General features: G+C 43.3%; 1 pseudogene; it reads left to right on the top strand.

Annotated features, from left to right (window-relative positions):
* Positions 1-2,067: 2,067 nt before the first annotated feature.
* On the top strand, positions 2,068-7,201 carry LOC130126111 (retinol dehydrogenase 14-like; annotated as a pseudogene).
* The last annotated feature ends 12,638 nt before the right edge of the window (positions 7,202-19,839 follow it).

The raw sequence follows: 19,839 nt of genomic DNA, 5'->3' as shown, positions 1-19,839 counted from the left end.
AGATGTGATGAGAAGTACTGTGCCCAGCATGCTGTGTACGTAAGAGGAGGGGCACGCAACCATATGTTCTAGCGCGGTTCTGTACTGGGGCATTCTGGGGGGATTGTTCTTCTCTGGACTGGAAGCAGATGGCTGAATAAAGCGCGGGATTAATCGCAACTCCCTTGCCTGTCGTATATGCACATGACACATATCAAGTTTCGTCCACAGTTATAAGGATGGTCTGGACGGATGGAATTGTGGACGTAACTTGATATGTACAACTTGAAACTTTGCACCCGTTTGCGCGTAGGTGCAGGTGAAAGTTTGTCGACAGTTGTGTGCATGTCGCTAACATTTATCTATGGTAAATCTAAAACACGAACCGGGAAGCTGTTGCTAACATGGCTAACTGGCGCAGAGCACAGAAGCAGTGGTGCCTAATGGAAATAGAGACCGTGGAGTCTTTTGAAAGCACGTCACGAAGCATTACTGGGCTTAATGCTGGAAGGGATTGATGGAAGAGCTTTTACAAATAACAGCAGCAATTAAATGCATCACAGTTAAGTGGTTAAAATCTGACCCCCTAACATACAATTTATGGATTGAGAAACTATGGGAAATATATCAGATGGAACAAATAACATACTCTGAGACTTCAGAAAGATATATCTATTAAAAGGTGGAGCCCGGCCATGGCTATACTGAGACAGTGAGGTGCTCCAGACCCTTGTATACATTCTGTATCATACATGCGTCTCTATCTTCTCAGTTCACCCTATGTCTGTGAATGTTCTCATTCATCCAGGTCATGGTTATCCACAGGAATTGAATCAAGTGCAACTGGACTTGGTATATATCCGTGAAGACGTTTCGCCTCTCGTCCAAGAGGCTTCCTCAGTTCGTGCCTTTCTGACTAGACCAAGCTAGTCTGACTGGCTGCTGATGAGACTCAGATATTTATCCTCTTTGGAGTCGTTGTCAGAGCTATAGATGTCCATGGCTCTTTGTGATCCGATTTTAAGCAGCGACGGTGGTTGGGGGTGTTAGTTTCGACTTCATTGTTCAGTGGTCATGAGAGTGGTTGGAGCCGTTAGTGAGCGACTGTTGTTCTTGGAGGCTAGGCTTCTTGAGTCTCCTGTGTAGAGATGAAAGGACGGCATTGTAAGTGGGAGATAGGTGGTGTCACAGACCTCCTCTATTGAGGGATGGTTTTTCCAGTTTCACATAGATGGCTTCCTTCACCCCTCTATCAAACCATCTATCTTCCCTGTCCAAAATGTGTACAGTGCTGTCCTCGAAGGAGTGTGTCTTCTCCTTTAGGTGTAGATAGACTGCTGAGTCTTGTCCTGAGGAGTTGGGCCTTCTGTGTTGGGCCATCCGTTTGTGTAGTGGTTGTTTGGTTTCTCCTATATATAGGTCAGTGCAATCCTCATTGCATTGCAAGTTAAAAAATAAATAAACAAAAAAATAAATACATATTTTTTGTAACTATCACGATATTTCTTTTTCTTTTCTTTTTTTATTATTAGCCTGTGTGAGGCACTGCCTACCCTGCCTCCCCTGACTGCACATCACTGATTTGCTGTGATAAGAACTGACCCGGCTCCTGGCTTTGTGGTGTTGGGTGGCGACACGGCACTTGCCAGGCATAGGCTGACTGTTGAGGTAGGCAACGCTAAGAACATCAACAAATATCCTGTCGCTGAGAAGGCCATTCAGGAGCTCCAGGGCGAAATACTGCATCTTGAGCCCAATTGCAGAGCTGTCACCCCCCTGCTTCTGTCAGTTACCACTGCCCACTTGAACAGCCGCATCAGATCCCGCGGTTTGTCTGCCCGTGAGATGCTATTACAGAGGGACCAGTTCTCCCACAATCAGTTGCCTATCAACGACATCGTTGTACAACAGAGTGCACAACGGTTGATCAATCATCCATATAGCATGGAAGCCAAAGCTCCCACTGGTCATGTTGTATCGCCTTCCATAGTCCGTCCTGGCGACCTTGTATATCTCTATAGCAATCAAAATACGTCTAGAGCCCGAGACAGATACCGTGTCATCAGCGTTGAAGGGTCATGGTGCAACATGCAGACGTTCACAGGTACCCACTTCTGTCGCACTTCGTACAGGGTTAGATTGCGTGATTGCTACCAGGTGGTGAGTGACACTCCTGATGTGGTCTTCTGTGATGATGCAGACGAGGACATGTCTGACACGGATCCTGATGCCTCCCCTCCCCAGGGCCCTGACATTCCCCCTGCCATAGCCGAGCCTGCTCCAGCGCCCTTTCTGTCCGCTGGGGTTCTCAATTCTCTTCCTCCAGACGAACCCTCCGCTGGTCCAGTTAGTGATCAGCATGCTGAAGAAACCCATGGGTCTATTCCGCATACAGGTGGGGCTCTGTGGCGTTCCAGCCGCTCCCGCAGGCCTCCCATGTGGTTGAAGGACTTTGTTGCTTTGTAGCTTTCTTGTTTATTCTTCCACGCCACTGTTGGACATTCCCATGATTCCTTCAGGGTCTGTGTGTTCTGCCTTTGCAGCGTGTTTCACGTTCTCTTACTGTTCTATCCTATAGTGCCTTATACTCTGTGCCCTTTGTACGGTTTGTGCCCTTAGTGGTGTTTTTATACACCGTTTTTGAGTTGTTATGGGTGGGTTTGGTTGTACTGGAAAAGAGGTTGGTGCCAGGAATGTATTGTGTACTTCCTGGTTACTTGGGTTGTTGTTGTTTTTTCAATTTCTCCCCAGTTGTATCTGGCCAATTACCCCGAGCCATCCCGGTCGCTGCTGCACCTTCTCTCTGCTGATCCGGGGAGCGCCCCAACCGACCAGAGGAGGCGCTAGGGCAGCGACCAGGACCACCCGCAGACACAGCCAATTGTGTCTGTAAGGACGCCCGACCAAGCCGGAGGTAACACGGGGATTCGACCCGGCAATCCTGTGTTGGTAGGCAACGGAATAGACCGCTACGCTACCCGGACACCCGGGTTACTTGGGTTGTGTACATCTCTCTCTTGTTACCTTGACGTCACTCAGTAAAATCATCCATTTACTTACCGGATCGTGTCTGTGGCATTGTGAGTGTCCTCACCTTACACTGGCAGATGTTCTGTTTCTACCCGTTTATTCCTGTGTCATCTTTGACCATACTCTAAACTTTTAGTAGCACAACAAACAAACAAACAAGCAAAACATGTTCAGTCACACGTTTTCCAACTGGGACATCTTTCAGAAATCAAATTGCCTTGTCTTTTCAAAGCACAGAAAATATTGATGTTTTTGTGTCATGACACTTGGTGTTAACTGGTCTTAGCCTGTCTCAGCTGCAGCTCGTCTTCTAAGCGATGCGCTCTCACATGTCCCTCGTTCTGTCTTGTCTTCCCTGTCGGCCAGTCCAACACAGAACGATCTTAACATTTCTCCCCATCACTTTTAACGTGGTGTTCACTCATGTTCCTGACTTCACCTGTGGCTTGTTGCAACCTTACAGTGTGCTCCCTCAGGTCCTCAGACCAGGAGCTGCTGGTGAGTCCCAGGGGAAGGCTGAAGTTGAAAGGTGATTGTTCTTTCAGTCTTACACTTCAGTCTTCCATGTTATCCAAACCTGCTGCTGCCATGTTTTCCAGGATACATACGCTTTCTCTTTCTTGTCTCCACCGCCTGATGATTGTTTGTGTATTTTGATTTTACTTGAATTTATTATTTTGGCCGCCATTGTTTTTCTGCCTCTGTGAAACATGTTCGAACCTCGGCTCAAAAAGGTACTAAAACGGTTTACTTGCATGTTCACTTAGTGACTAGCTGTTATATAAGGGATGGAAATCCTGATAACACTGAAGAAAAGTGCATATACAGTACTTCAGTGGGAGCATCTGTAGGTACTGGGACCCTCCAGAATGAAACCATGATTCTTTAACATCTTGGATAATATGACTTTACTCTTGTCCAGTAGAAGCCCAGTAAGTGTGTTACAAAGAAAGAAGAAGTAAGAAAGAGAGGGCATCACTATGCTGAGAGACAAACTAAACTGAGTTGTCACAGTTTAGAGCACTATCTACTGCATCCTCCATCCCTCCTCTGTTTCATTCGCTTTAAATGTTGGGGCAGATGTTGATCTATTTAGCTTTGTCATCAGCATATTCAAATAAATGTATTTTATTGTTTACCCAAATGTGTACAAATAGATAGCAGCCAATACTACTGCTGCTGCTGCTGTGCTGCGTGGGGAACGACGCAGGGCTGTTTGTTCACGTGTGGAATCTGAGGCTGTGCAGTGTGCTGGACTTATTTGTCTGTTACAAGTTGGGCTTTAACACCAATGTTTTCCAGATGTTATTACCACATTATTGCTGTGGGTTGAGCCTGACTGTGAAACCAACCACAATAGGCCCAACCCCGGGGCCTCTGGGAAGTCAGACATGGAAGGGATATGTTTCGTTTGGCTGGAGGCCACTGGAAGCCTCTGAAGGTGTTTACTTATTTATTTAGGGAGTCAGAGCCTGGAGGAGAGCGGTGATGGTAATGGTTTCAGTAGCGGTTGTATTTTGGTATGAGTGAGAGCCACTTGAGGGTACTCTGTAGTTGTGCAAAGCAAAGCGTGATTTGCTGCATATGTTTAGGTATACGGGCTGTGTTTCTGCATTATGATCATATCAGTGCAAAGTTCTCATGACCTTCTAAATGGAAACCAGAATGAGCTCAAGTAATGGTTTTGTCTTATGAAGCTAAAATGTATATTTGTACATTTCATATTACCTCTCTCTCTCTCACTCTCTCTCGCCCGCTTGCCCTCTCTCTCATATATATATATATATATATATATATATATATATATATATATATATATATATATATATATATAGCGTTTTTTTTCCCGAAACCGTTAATGGTGTTATAAGTGCTCAACTAATGTGGAGCAGGATATCAACACAGATGCAGGAAAAAAAGTTTTAATACATTGCAGTACAGGCCTGTGTCATGCGCCACGCACTCATCGGCTGCTACATATAGTGTATATATATATGTGTGTGTGTGTGTGTGTGTGTGTGTGTGTGTGTGTGTGTGTGTGTGTGTGTGTGTGTGTGTGTGTTATGGACAGATTGTTATTTGGCAGAGTTATTGGTATGGTAAGGTGTGCCTACCGTGCAGGTTGTGTGTATCTGTCTCCTTGGTGTATAGTTTATGAACAGGTGTGCATGTTCTAGACATCTTTTTACACACACTTGACCAAATTGCTTGTCAAAGTGAGTTTGGTGGTCTGTTGAATTAGCCAGATTAATGCTAGTGATTCATCAGTAGCAACTACAGTCTTAGATTGTTAATGTTGTTGTCATTCACTACTGCAGACTGGGGACAGGGTAACTTCTGTGGGTGCCGTTCCTCTGCATGGGTTAAGCCTCTCACCAGAACCACTGACATTTTGACTTTTTGACATTACTTTTGGCTGCATTCAGCTACTACCAGCTATTTTGAGGTGAGCCGAAAAGATGAATTCTGGGTAATGTCGATTTGAATGTCGTGTCATCTACGGGACTCGAAGGCTATTGACAATTCCTCCCTACCGTGTTGTAGTATTTTGTAAATCTGAGGTTAGAACTGAGCGTTGCATGCTGGTGTTCGTCTGCAGCATGGCATGAAGAACTGGACATGGTGCACACTGGCAGAGAGAGCAGCGCAGTTTAACAGTGAGCACAGCTACATGGGGCTAAACCACTCCCTGAAATGAGAGGAGCAGTTATTTTTGAGTTTTGTTCAAACAGCAGGAGCCCAGGACAGATGTACTGATCAACTGTGCAGGAGCTATCAATGCCCTCAAGCCAAAACACAAGATGGCTTTGCAATGCAGCTTTGGGTGAACCACTTCAGACATTCCCTCCTAACCCGCCTCTTGTTGGACCTGCTGAAATGTCCAGCTCCAAGCCACATTGCTGTTGTTTCGTCCAAACTTTATAAATCCATCCATTCATCTATGATCCAAACCGCTTATCCTGCTGTCAGGGTCGCAGGGATGCTGGAGTCTGGAGTCTTTGGACAGCAGGCGGGGAGACACCCTGGACAGGCCGCCAGTCCATCACAGGGCCAACACATTTACACCTAGTGACAATTTAGTAAGGCCGATTCACCTGACCATCATGTCTTTGGACATGTGTTCCATGTTTACATGTGGTGTTTTATATAAAAATATTTATGTTAGCTGGCACGGTGGCGCAGTGGTTAGTGCGGTCACCTCATAGCAAGAAGGTCCTGGGTTCGAACCCCGGGGTAGTCCAAATTTGAGGGTCATCTCAGGTCGTCCTCTGTGTGGAGTTTGCATGTTGTCTGCGTGGGTTTCCTCCAGGTTCTCCGGTTTTCTCCCGCCGTCCAAACACCTGTAGGTCAGGTGAATCAGCCCTACGAAATTGTTCCTGGGTGTGTGTGTGTTGACCTGTCCAGGGTGTCTCCCCGCCTGCCGCCCAATGACTCCTGGGATAGGCTCCGGCATCCCCGTGACCCTGAGAGCAGGATAATGGATGGATGGATGTTTATTTATGTAAGGCCTGTATTTATTTTAGTTTTCTGCTACAATTCAAACAGTTCTACTGTTAAAGAGTATTATATGGTGGGTTTTATATTTTTGAACATATTCACATTTCATGCCTATATTTATTTTGTGTTCGAGCCCCGGGGTGCTTCGAGCCCTGGGATAGTCCAATCTTGGGGGTCGTCCCGGGTCATCCTCTGTGTGGAGTTTGCATGTTTTCCCGTGTCTGCATGGGTTGCCTCTGGTGCTCCAGTTTCCTCCCACAGTCCAACTTTATAACTATGGTCTCATAAAAGCTGATGAACTGAGCAGTGAGCAGAACTAGGACAAGACCTTTGTCTATCATGGAGCGAGCTTGTGAACCTGTTTTCCTGGGAGCTGGCCCATAAACTTGAACACATGGGCATGACGGTGAACGCTACGACTGCTGGCATAGTGAGGACTAATCTGGGAAGACATGATCGCATACCTACTTTGGCCAGGCCAGTGCACAACCTGGTCTCCCGGAGCCTATTTAAAAGCCCAGAGAAAGGGGCTCGGTCTTCAATCTATCTGGCATGCAGTCCAGATGTCGAAGGCATTCAAAGGAAGTGCCTTACAGACTGTCAGCTGCAGGTGCTTCTGGAAAAGACAACAGACCAAGAAGCGGCTGGTAAACTGTGGGATGTCAGTGAGATACTGGTGTCCATAACCACATGAAGTTACTGGTTGTCCATACTAAGAGCCAGAAGAGTCATCATCAGACCACCAATCCAAATTACTTGGAAGCCTACATTGGTCATCATCTCCTTTCCTTTCACTGTAGGCAATATCAAAGCCTTTGGATTAACATGGAGTTACAGGATGTCTTGTCAGAAAATATCTTGAGATTAACATGGAGTTACAGGATGTCTTGTCACCAAAATAATTTGGGATTAACATGGAGTTACAGGATGTCTCATCACCAAAATAATTTGGGATTAACATGGAGTTACAGGATGTCTTGTCACCAAAATAATTTGGGATTAACATGGAGTTACAGGATGTCTCATCATCAAAATAATTTGGGATTAACATGGAGTTACAGGATGTCTTGTCAGAAAATAGCTTGAGATTAACATGGAGTTACAGGATGTCTTGTCACCAAAATAATTTGGGATTAACGTGGAGTTACAAGATGTCTCATCATCAAAATAATTTGGGATTAACATGGAGTTACAGGATGTCTCATCACCAAAATAATTTGGGATTAACATGGAGTTACAGGATGTCGCATCACCAAAATAATTTGGGATTAACATGGAGTTACAGGATGTCTCATCATCAAAATAATTTGGGATTAACATGGAGTTATAGGATGTCTCATCATCAAAATAATTTGGGATTAACATGGAGTTACAGGATGTCTTGTCAGAAAATAGCTTGAGATTAACATGGAGTTACAGGATGTCTTGTCACCAAAATAATTTGGGATTAACGTGGAGTTACAGGATGTCTCATCACCAAAATAATTTGGGATTAACATGGAGTTACAGGATGTCTTGTCACCAAAATAATTTGGGATTAACGTGGAGTTACAGGATGTCTCATCATCAAAATAATTTGGGATTAACATGGAGTTACAGGATGTCTCATCACCAAAATAATTTGGGATTAACGTGGAGTTACAAGATGTCTCATCGTCAAAATAATTTGGGATTAACATGGAGTTACAGGATGTCTCATCATCAAAATAATTTGGGATTAACATGGAGTTATAGGATGTCTCATCATCAAAATAATTTGGGATTAACATGGAGTTACAGGATGTCTTGTCAGAAAATAGCTTGAGATTAACATGGAGTTACAGGATGTCTTGTCACCAAAATAATTTGGGATTAACGTGGAGTTACAGGATGTCTCGTCACCAAAATAATTTGGGATTAACATGGAGTTACAGGATGTCTTGTCACCAAAATAATTTGGGATTAACGTGGAGTTACAGGATGTCTCATCACCAAAATAATTTGGGATTAACATGGAGTTACAGGATGTCTTGTCACCAAAATAATTTGGGATTAACGTGGAGTTACAGGATGTCTCATCATCAAAATAATTTGGGATTAACATGGAGTTACAGGATGTCTCATCACCAAAATAATTTGGGATTAACGTGGAGTTACAAGATGTCTCATCGTCAAAATAATTTGGGATTAACATGGAGTTACAGGATGTCTCATCACCAAAATAATTTGGGATTAACATGGAGTTACAGGATGTCTCATCACCAAAATAATTTGGGATTAACATGGAGTTACAGGATGTCTCATCACCAAAATAATTTGGGATTAACATGGAGTTACAGGATGTCTCATCACCAAAATAATTTGGGATTAACATGGAGTTACAGGATGTCTCATCACCAAAATAATTTGGGATTAACGTGGAGTTACAGGATGTCTTGTCACCAAAATAATTTGGGCTTAACGTGGAGTTACAGGATGTCTCATCACCAAAATAATTTGGGATTAACATGGAGTTACAGGATGTCTCATCATCAAAATAATTTGGGATTAACATGGAGTTACAGGATGTCTTGTCACCAAAATAATTTGGGATTAACGTGGAGTTACAGGATGTGTCGTCACCAAAATAATTTGGTATTAACGTGGAGTTACAGGATGTCTCGTCACCAAAATAATTTGGGATTAACATGGAGTTACAGGATGTCTCATCACCAAAATAATTTGGGATTAACATGGAGTTACAGGATGTCTTGTCACCAAAATAATTTGGGATTAATGTGGAGTTACAGGATGTCTCGTCACCAAAATAATTTGGGATTAACGTGGAGTTACAGGATGTCTCATCACCAAAATAATTTGGGATTAACATGGAGTTACAGGATGTCTCATCACCAAAATAATTTGGGATTAACATGGAGTTACAGGATGTCTTGTCACCAAAATAATTTGGGATTAATGTGGAGTTACAGGATGTCTCGTCACCAAAATAATTTGGGATTAATGTGGAGTTACAGGATGTCTCATCACCAAAATAATTTGGGATTAACATGGAGTTACAGGATGTCTTGTCACCAAAATAATTTGGGATTAACGTGGAGTTACAGGATGTGTCGTCACCAAAATAATTTGGGATTAACGTGGAGTTACAGGATGTCTTGTCACCGAAATAGCTTGGGATTAATGTGGAGTTACAGGATGTCTCATCATCAAAATAATTTGGGATTAACGTGGAGTTACAGGATGTCTCATCATCAAAATAATTTGGGATTAACGTGGAGTTACAGGATGTCTCGTCACCAAAATAATTTGGGATTAACATGGAGTTACAGGATGTCTCGTCACCAAAATAATTTGGGATTAACATGGAGTTACAGGATGTCTTGTCACCAAAATAATTTGGGATTAATGTGGAGTTACAGGATGTCTCGTCACCAAAATAATTTGGGATTAACGTGGAGTTACAGGATGTCTCGTCACCAAAATAATTTGGGATTAACATGGAGTTACAGGATGTCTCATCACCAAAATAATTTGGGATTAACATGGAGTTACAGGATGTCTCGTCACCAAAATAATTTGGGATTAACGTGGAGTTACAGGATGTCTCGTCACAAAAATAATTTGGGATTAACGTGGAGTTACAGGATGTCTCGTCACCAAAATAATTTGGGATTAACGTGGAGTTACAGGATGTCTCGTCACAAAAATAATTTGGGATTAACATGGAGTTACAGGATGTCTCGTCACAAAAATAATTTGGGATTAACGTGGAGTTACAGGATGTCTTGTCACCAAAATAATTTGGGATTAACGTGGAGTTACAGGATGTCTCGTCACCAAAATAATTTGGGATTAACGTGGAGTTACAGGATGTCTTGTCACCAAAATAATTTGGGATTAACGTGGAGTTACAGGATGTCTTGTCACCAAAATAATTTGGGATTAATGTGGAGTTACAGGATGTCTCGTCACAAAAATAATTTGGGATTAATGTGGAGTTACAGGATGTCTTGTCACCAAAATAATTTGGGATTAATGTGGAGTTACAGGATGTCTCGTCACCAAAATAATTTGGGATTAACGTGGAGTTACAGGATGTCTCGTCACCAAAATAATTTGGGATTAACATGGAGTTACAGGATGTCTCATCACCAAAATAATTTGGGATTAACGTGGAGTTACAGGATGTCTCGTCACCAAAATAATTTGGGATTAACGTGGAGTTACAGGATGTCTCGTCACAAAAATAATTTGGGATTAACATGGAGTTACAGGATGTCTCGTCACAAAAATAATTTGGGATTAACGTGGAGTTACAGGATGTCTTGTCACCAAAATAATTTGGGATTAACGTGGAGTTACAGGATGTCTCGTCACCAAAATAATTTGGGATTAACGTGGAGTTACAGGATGTCTTGTCACCAAAATAATTTGGGATTAACGTGGAGTTACAGGATGTCTTGTCACCAAAATAATTTGGGATTAACGTGGAGTTACAGGATGTCTTGTCACCAAAATAATTTGGGATTAACGTGGAGTTACAGGATGTCTCGTCACCAAAATAATTTGGGATTAACGTGGAGTTACAGGATGTCTTGTCACCAAAATAATTTGGGATTAACGTGGAGTTACAGGATGTCTTGTCACCAAAATAATTTGGGATTAACGTGGAGTTACAGGATGTCTTGTCACCAAAATAATTTGGGATTAATGTGGAGTTACAGGATGTCTCGTCACAAAAATAATTTGGGATTAATGTGGAGTTACAGGATGTCTTGTCACCAAAATAATTTGGGATTAATGTGGAGTTACAGGATGTCTCGTCACCAAAATAATTTGGGATTAACGTGGAGTTACAGGATGTCTCGTCACCAAAATAATTTGGGATTAACATGGAGTTACAGGATGTCTCATCACCAAAATAATTTGGGATTAACGTGGAGTTACAGGATGTCTCGTCACCAAAATAATTTGGGATTAACGTGGAGTTACAGGATGTCTCGTCACAAAAATAATTTGGGATTAACATGGAGTTACAGGATGTCTCGTCACAAAAATAATTTGGGATTAACGTGGAGTTACAGGATGTCTTGTCACCAAAATAATTTGGGATTAACGTGGAGTTACAGGATGTCTCGTCACCAAAATAATTTGGGATTAACGTGGAGTTACAGGATGTCTTGTCACCAAAATAATTTGGGATTAATGTGGAGTTACAGGATGTCTCGTCACAAAAATAATTTGGGATTAATGTGGAGTTACAGGATGTCTTGTCACCAAAATAATTTGGGATTAATGTGGAGTTACAGGATGTCTCGTCACCAAAATAATTTGGGATTAACGTGGAGTTACAGGATGTCTCGTCACCAAAATAATTTGGGATTAACATGGAGTTACAGGATGTCTCATCACCAAAATAATTTGGGATTAACGTGGAGTTACAGGATGTCTCGTCACCAAAATAATTTGGGATTAACGTGGAGTTACAGGATGTCTCGTCACAAAAATAATTTGGGATTAACATGGAGTTACAGGATGTCTCGTCACAAAAATAATTTGGGATTAACGTGGAGTTACAGGATGTCTTGTCACCAAAATAATTTGGGATTAACGTGGAGTTACAGGATGTCTCGTCACCAAAATAATTTGGGATTAACGTGGAGTTACAGGATGTCTTGTCACCAAAATAATTTGGGATTAACGTGGAGTTACAGGATGTCTTGTCACCAAAATAATTTGGGATTAATGTGGAGTTACAGGATGTCTCGTCACAAAAATAATTTGGGATTAATGTGGAGTTACAGGATGTCTTGTCACCAAAATAATTTGGGATTAATGTGGAGTTACAGGATGTCTCATCACCAAAATAATTTGGGATTAATGTGGAGTTACAGGATGTCTCGTCACCAAAATAATTTGGGATTAATGTGGAGTTACAGGATGTCTCGTCACCAAAATAATTTGGGATTAACGTGGAGTTACAGGATGTCTTGTCACCAAAATAATTTGGGATTAATGTGGAGTTACAGGATGTCTCGTCACCAAAATAATTTGGGATTAACATGGAGTTACAGGATGTCTCGTCACCAAAATAATTTGGGATTAATGTGGAGTTACAGGATGTCTCGTCACAAAAATAATTTGGGATTAATGTGGAGTTACAGGATGTCTCGTCATCAAAATAATTTGGGATTAATGTGGAGTTACAGGATGTCTCGTCACAAAAATAACGTCGGCCTGATGCTGCGATGTGATGAAATATTGTGTTCACGTTCAGTGACATGTGACTGTATGATGCTGATTAGAAAGGACCTTTTCATGCAGATATAGTGGGTGGAATCTTGGTTTAAGAAAGGAATGTAGGGCGTCCGGGTGGTGTAGCGGTCTATTCCGTTGCCTACCCACACAGGGATCACTGGTTCGAATCCCCATATTACCTCCGGCTTGGTCGGGAGTCTCTATAGTAGCAATTGGCCGTGTCTGCGGGTGGGAAGCCGGATGTGGGTATGTGTCTCGGTCGCTGTACTGGCGCTTCCTCTGGTCGGGGGGCGGGGGAACTGGGGGGAATAGCGTGATCCTCCCACGCGCCAAGTTCCCCTGGTGAAACTCCTCACTGGTGAAAAGGAGCAGCTGGCGACTCCACATGTTTTGGAGGAAGCATGTGGTGGTCTGCAGCCCTCCCCGGGTTGGAAGAGTGGGTGGAGCAGTGACTGGGTCAGCTCGGAAGAGTGGTGTATTCGGCCGGATACAGCTGAGGAGAAAAAAAAGGGGGGGGGGCACACAAAAAAGAAGAAAGGAATGTTGACTGCTGGGGAACAGTGAGGTTGTAGTAGAGTTGTGCTGGAAAGCAGTGAAGAAGTATTATTGCAGTATTGCTTCCATGATGAAGTGAGGAAGTACACGGTGTAGAGGCAGCACCGCTGCATGGATATGTGCATCATGCTGCACGTGTGTGTCAGAAAAACAACATGGGGAAACCAAGAGGTTGGTTCACATGCACCAACAACGCTGACGAGGACCACGTTTACTGGTCACTTGACAATGTGGGCTGGTGTTTTAAGACTACACAACCACATCTGGAATACGTCCTGAACACACTGAGCAACAACACGTTTGCTTTTAAAATGTGTTCTGGTCCTGAATCTTGTTGTCAGCCTCACTTGTTCTTCCTTTTCCTTACAATGCTCAGGTCTTGTGTTGCCAGTCAGAAGGTTGTAGTTTGCGCAGTACGTTGTGAGATTGTCGTTCAGGGATACACAACAAGCCCTCACATTCTGCCAGGTAGGCTACCGTCAAGTTGCAGCCCTCACAACGACACACCAACACGGCCTTCCTGATACTGTCTGCTGTGTACACTCAGGCTGGCAGCCACAACCTGAAGTCTCCTCTTCACCCGGTACAGTGTGACACGCCAGTAGTGTGACATGGTGAGGGTGGCGCACAACACTGCACACACAGCAGCAGTGTACTCACACACCAAGTCTACAGGGGTGTCCAACTCCAGGCCTCGGGGGCCGCAGTGTCTGCAGGTATCTGTTGCAACCGTGCACTACACCACCTGATTAAACTAGTTCCTTTCCCTCCTTGATCCAGCAGGGGAGCTAATTAGTGACATCAGGTGGTGCGGTGCACGGTTGTAACCAATACCTGCAGACACTGTGGCCCTGGAGGCCTGGAGTTGGACACCCCTGCACCAAGAGGTCAGACCCTAGAAGACAGAAGAAGAGATGAGTCAGACATACCTTCAGGAATCAGCAGCACGTCATTGGTCGGTTCACCTCCAGCCCACACAACACAACACCAAGGACAACAACACAAAGACAACAACACATCCCACAACCACAAGAACACACATTCCCACACCAACACACATACCCACACTAACACACATACCCACACTAACACATATACCGACACCAACACACATATCCACACTAACACACATACCCACACTAACACACATACCCACACTAACACACATACCGACACTAACACACATATCCACACCAACACACATATCCACACTAACACACATATCCACACCAACACACATACCCACACTAACACACATACCCACACTAACACACATACCCACACTAACACACATACCGACACTAACACACATATCCACACCAACACACATACCCACACTAACACACATACCCACACCAACACACATACCCACACTAACACACATATCCACACGAACACACATATCCACACCAACACACATACCCACACTAACACACATACCGACACTAACACACATATCCACACTAACACACATATCCACACTAACACACATACCCACACTAACACACATATCCACACCAACACACATACCCACACTAACACACATATCCACACTAACACACATACCCACACTAACACACATACCCACACTAACACACATATCCACACCAACACACATATCCACACTAACACACATACCCACACTAACACACATATCCACACTAACACACATACCCACACTAACACACATACCCACACTAACACACATACCCAAACTAACACACATACCCAAACTAACACACATACCCACACTAACACACATATCCACACTAATACACATACCCACACTAACACACATATCCACACTAACACACATACCCAAACTAACACACATACCCATACTAATACACATACCCACACTAACACACATACCCACACTAACACACATACCCACACTAATACACATACCCATACTAACACACATACCCACACTAACACACATACCCACACTAATACACATACCCACACCAACACACATACCCACACTAACACACATACCCACACTAACACACATACCCACACTAACACACATACCCATACTAATACACATATCCACACTAACACACATACCCACACTAACACACATACCCACACTAACACACATATCCACACTAACACACATACCCACACTAACACACATACCCACACTAATACACATACCCATACTAATACACATACCCATACTAATACACATACCCACACTAACACACATACCCATACTAACACACATACCCAAACTAACACACATATCCACACTAACACACATACCCACACTAACACACATACCCATACTAATACACACACCCACACTAACACACATCCACACTAACACACACATCCCCACTAACACACATACCCACACTAACACATACCCACACTAACACACATCCACACTAACACACATATCCCCACTAACACACATACCCACACTAACACATACCCACACTAACACACATACCCACACTAACACACATACCCACACTAACACACACCCACACTAACACACATCCACACTAACACACATATCCCCACTAACACACATACCCACACTAACACACATACCCACACTAACACACATATCCACACTAACACACATACCCAAACTAACACACATACCCACACTAACACACATACCCATACTAATACACATACCCATACTAATACACACACCCACACTAACACACATATCCACACTAACACACATATCCACACTAACACACATACCCAAACTAACACACATACCCATACTAATACACATACCCATACTAACACACATACCCACACTAACACACATATCCACACTAACACACATACCCAAACTAACACACATACCCATACTAATACACATACCCACACTAACACACATACCCATACTAATACACACACCCACACTAACACACATACCCACACTAACACACATCCACACTAACACACATATCCCCACTAACACACATATCCACACTAACACACATCCACACTAACACACATATCCACACTAACACACATCCACACTAACACACATCCACACTAACACACATATCCACACTAACACACATATCCCCACTAACACACATACCCACACTAACACACATCCACACTAACACACATATCCCCACTAACACACATACCCACACTAACACATACCCACACTAACACACATACCCACACTAACACACATATCCACACTAACACACATACCCATACTAACACACATACCCACACTAACACACATACCCACACTAACACACATATCCACACTAACACACATACCCACACTAACACACATATCCACACTAACACACATATCCACACTAACACACATACCCATACTAACACACATACCCACACTAACACACATACCCACACTAACACACATATCCACACTAACACACATACCCACACTAACACACATCCACACTAACACACATATCCCCACTAACACACATACCCACACTAACACACATACCCACACTAACACACATATCCACACTAACACACATACCCACACTAACACACATACCCAAACTAACACACATATCCACACTAACACACATACCCAAACTAACACACATATCCACACTAACACACATATCCACACTAACACACATACCCACACTAACACACATACCCACACTAATACACATACCCAAACTAACACACATACCCACACTAACACATACCCAGACTAACACACATACCCATACTAATACACATACCCACACTAACACACATACCCACACTAACACACATACCCAGACTAACACACATACCCATACTAACACACATACCCACACTAACACACCTACCCACACTAACACACATACCCACACTAACACACATACCCATACTAATACACATACCCACACTAACACACATCCACACTAACACACATACCCATACTAACACGCATACCCACACTAACACACATACCCACACTAACACACATACCCACACTAACACACATACCCAGACTAACACACATACCCATACTAACACACATACCCACACTAACACACATACCCACACTAACACACATACCCATACTAATACACATACCCACACTAACACACATCCACACTAACACACATACCCACACTAACACACATACCCATACTAACACACATACCCACACTAACACACATACCCACACTAACACACATATCCACACTAACACACATATCCACACTAACACACATACCCACACTAACACACATACCCATACTAATACACATACCCAAACTAACACACATACCCACACTAACACACATACCCAGACTAACACACATACCCATACTAATACACATACCCACACTAACACACATACCCACACTAACACACATATCCACACTAACACACATACCCATACTAACACACATACCCACACTAACACACACCCACACTAACACACATCCACACTAACACACATATCCCCACTAACACACATACCCACACTAACACACATATCCACACTAACACACATACCCACACTAACACACATACCCACACTAACACACATACCCACACTAACACACATACCCATACTAACACACGTACTATCCACACTAACACATATCCATCCATCCATCATCCAAACCGCTTATCCTGCTCTCAGGGTCGTGGGGATGCTGGAGCCTATCCCAGCAGTCATTGGGCAGCAGACGGGGAGACACCCTGGACAGGCTGCCAGACCATCACACAGACCATCACACAGGCCATCACAGGACCAAATTTTAAAAAAAAACACTGTCCAGTAGAACGAACACCAGCGAGGATGACTGTTGGAACTGCCGGTCTGCATGAGCTAGCGGTTAGCTTAGCCTACCCCGCTCTCCATGCCGATCCAGCACCAGCTCTCCCAGCCGATCCAGCATCAGCTCTCCCAGCCGATCCAGCGTCAGCTCTCCCAGCCGATCCAGCACCAGCTCCCTCAGCCGATCCAGCGCCAGCTCTCCCAGCCAATCCAGCACCAGCTCTCCAAGCCAATCCAGCACCAGCTCCCTCAGCCATCAAACGAAGACAAAACGTAGACGCAGACGTGGACAAAGACCCTGCATGGACGGTGCTGGCTGAGGCCGCCGCAAACGCGAATTCACACAGCCATCTTCCCACACCGCAAGTGGTGTGAATAGAATAAAACAATACATGAATAGGAAATAATAAAAGAACAGATAATAATAATAAACAACTAATTAAATAAAGATGAATAGGGAACCTAAGAGTTACAACAGATTTGGATCAGGGATAAAAAGCTTGATATTATTATTATATAAAGCCTATATATGTGTGTGTGTGTGTGTGTGTGTGTGTTTCTCTGTGTGTTTGTGTGTGTGTGTGAGAGAGAGAATTTCTAAACCACAAGAAGACAAACCATGAAAAAACGTGTTAATAATAGTTTCTGGGAACAGTCATCAGGACTCTTCCAAAACAGTTTGTGTTTTGGTTCACAGCGTCTTATGTCTTGAATGCAACACCTGGACGTGGAATAAGACAGGTCCTGGCACCCTGAAATGACGAAGCCCTGGTGGTTAACCAGCACATCTGATACACCAACCATGAGCAAGATAGAGTACCAGCAGCACAACATCACCAGTTAAAGTACCAGCAGCACAGCATCAACCGGTAAAGTACCAACAGCACAACACCAAGAGTTAAAGTACCAACAGCACAACACCAAGAGTTAAAGTACCAACAGCACGACATCAACAGTTAAAGTACCAACAGCACAACACCAAGAGTTAAAGTACCAACAGCACAACACCAAGAGTTAAAGTACCAACAGCACAACACCAAGAGTTAAAGTACCAACAGCACAACATCAACAGTTAAAGTACCAACAGCACAACACCAAGAGTTAAAGTACCAACAGCACAACACCAAGAGTTTAAGTACCATCAGCACAACACCAACAGTTAAAGTACCATCAGCACAACACCAACAGTTAAAGTACCAACAGCACAACACCAAGAGTTCAAGTACCAACAGCACGACATCAACAGTTAAAGTACCAACAGCACAACATCAACAGTTAAAGTACCAACAGCACAACACCAAGAGTTAAAGTACCAACAGCACAACACCAAGAGTTAAAGTACCAACAGCACAACACCAAGAGTTAAAGTACCAACAGCACAACATCAACAGTTAAAGTACCAACAGCACAACACCAAGAGTTAAAGTACCAACAGCACAACACCAAGAGTTAAAGTACCATCAGCACAACACCAACAGTTAAAGTACCAACAGCACAACACCAAGAGTTAAAGTACCAACAGCACAACATCAACAGTTAAAGTACCAACAGCACAACACCAAGAGTTAAAGTACCAACAGCACAACACCAAGAGTTAAAGTACCATCAGCACAACACCAACAGTTAAAGTACCAACAGCACAACACCAAGAGTTAAAGTACCAACAGCACAACACCAAGAGTTAAAGTACCATCAGCACAACACCAAGAGTTAAAGTACCAACAGCACAACATCAACAGTTAAAGTACCAACAGCACAACATCAACAGTTAAAGTACCAACAGCACAACA

This window comes from Lampris incognitus, chromosome 16 (assembly GCF_029633865.1).
Source record: "Lampris incognitus isolate fLamInc1 chromosome 16, fLamInc1.hap2, whole genome shotgun sequence".
Classification (NCBI taxonomy): Eukaryota; Metazoa; Chordata; class Actinopteri; order Lampriformes; family Lampridae; genus Lampris; species Lampris incognitus.
Note: the sequence above shows the minus strand (reverse complement) of the source record. Positions and strands in the feature narration are given on the sequence as shown.